We start from the raw sequence: 2,260 nt of genomic DNA on the forward strand, positions 1-2,260 counted from the left end.
GCTTTGATATAGAGTACAATAAGTTTGGAAGTGTTTCCTCCTCTTCGATTTTTTGGAAGAGTTAGAGAAGAATTGGAATTAATTTTTCTTTGAGTGATAGAATTCACCAGGAAAACCACCTGGTCCTGGGCTTCTTTTTGCTAAGAGATTTTTGATTACTGATTTAATCTTATTTGCTGTTGTTCTGTTCAGATTTTCTTTTTCTTCATGATTTAGTCTTAGTAGGTTGCATGTTTCTAGGAATTTATTTCTTCTAGATTATGAAATTTGTTGGCATATAAATGTTCTAGCATTCTCTTATGATCCTTTGTATTTCTGGCATCAGTTGCAATTTCTCCTCTTTCATTTTTAATTTTTTAAATTTGGGTTCTCTTTCTCTTTTCCTTGTAGTCTAGCTAAAGATTTGTCAATTTTATCTTTCCAAAAAACCAAGTATTAGTTTTGTTGCTTTTTTCTTGTTTTTCTAGTCTCTATTTTATTTATTTCTGCTCTAATCTTAATTATTTCCTTCCTTCTGCTAACCTTGGGCTTAATTTGTTCTTTTCTAGAGCCTTGATATATAAAGTTAGATGGTTTATTTGCAATCTTTTTTCTTTCTTAATGTAGGCAGTTATTACTATAAAGCTTTTTCTTAGTACTGCTTTTGCTGCATCCCATAAGTTTTGGTATATTGTATTTTCATTTTCATTTGACTCAAGATATTTTTCGATTGCCCTTTTGACTTCTTTGATCCATTTGTTTATTTGGAAGTATGTTATATAATTTCTACATATTTTTTAATTTTCCAATTTTCATCCCGTTATTGATTTCTGGTTTCATACTATTGTGGTTGAAAAAGATACTTGATATGTTATCAGTCTTCTTAAATTTGTTAAGACTTATTTTGTGGTCTAACATCATGGAATTCCCCACTAGCCCTATCCAGTCCCCCCATCTCTCTTTTTTCCCTTCTACCCTTAATAGCACCATTTCTAGTTTTTTCTTTATTTTTAGGGTTTCTGATTCTTCAACTCCTTATTTTATTCTAAGAGCATGTTGCACTCAGGGATTAGATTTTTGTTATCTGTTTTATTTTCATTACCAGCACTTAGTGCATATTTAATAAATATTTATGGAAGGAAGAAAAAAATTTTAATTTTACAGAAAAAGACTCCAACCTGTTTGTCTGTTAAACTTACTCCTAACTTGTGAAGACCAATGAATTAAATAGAAGAAATTAAAAACAAAACTCAGCTCCCATTGGGGGTTACATTTAAAATACAAAGATTGACCAGAACCAGTTAAGATGATTTGCAACAGGAAGAACTTTTATTGAAACACCATCCACAGAGAAAGCCAAAGAAATGTTACTATTCTAAAAATAATTCATCAGAAGTAAAGCAGAAAAATAAGAGAGCCCTTATTTAGGAATGTAGCTTCAATTTTATATTTTCACTTAAGGTCATTCTTTTGGGGTTCAGGAAGGCACCTTCTGTTCACTCTTCATGTTGTTGACTTTGGTGGGTTTCTCTTCTGTGGTGTGAACTTTGGATGAGAGAACTTTACCACGAGGATCTATTTCTTCAATGATTGTTTTAACCGTGGTGGTTTTAGATGAATCTAAAATTACACATATGAATTGTTAGAATTTATTAAATTCATAAAGGGAAAATAATTAACTCATCATTTGATACATATACAAATAAACAACAAATGCTCAACACAGCTTTTGTTTACCTTTTATCTGATTTCCTGGTCCTTTGTAGCCTTTTGACTTAACACAAGAGCTGTAAAAGTTTAGAGAGCTTGTATTAATTATTTCACTCTGTTTTGCTGAGGAAACTGAAAAATAATGATTTAAGATGGAAGATCATTGGGTTCTTAACACTAGAAGGGGTTCATGTACACGTGATGTAAATGATACATACTTTGTACTTGATTTCAAAACATCTTTGATAATCTTAGAATGTTTTCTCAAAGGAAGCAATACTTTGTACTTGATTTCAAAACATCTTTGATAATCTTAAAATGTTTTCTCAAAGGAAGCAATACTTACCCATCCTCTCCATCAATCAGGCGGCAGTAGGTCTCGATTTCCTTTTCCAGGTGGACCTTGATGTCCAGGAGCTGCTCGTACTCCAGTTTCTGGCCCTCAGTCTCGGTTCGGACCTGGTGCAGCTGCTCCTCCAGGGCCCCGATCTGAGCCTGGATCTGGGCCAGCTGCGCACAGTAGTTGCCTTCTGTCTCCGACAAGGAGCACTCCAGGGAGTGTTTCTGAGGA

At 33.5% G+C, this 2,260-nt stretch overlaps 1 protein-coding gene across 2 annotated transcripts in view; it reads right to left on the minus strand.

The window, feature by feature from the left end:
- Nucleotides 1-2,260, minus strand: part of LOC105307533 (keratin, type I cytoskeletal 27) — an 8,872-nt gene that overhangs the window by 2,531 nt on the left and 4,081 nt on the right. The window lies entirely within an intron of this gene.

The sequence above is a fragment of the Pteropus vampyrus genome, unplaced genomic scaffold, assembly GCF_000151845.1.
Source record: "Pteropus vampyrus isolate Shadow unplaced genomic scaffold, Pvam_2.0 Scaffold503, whole genome shotgun sequence".
Classification (NCBI taxonomy): Eukaryota; Metazoa; Chordata; class Mammalia; order Chiroptera; family Pteropodidae; genus Pteropus; species Pteropus vampyrus.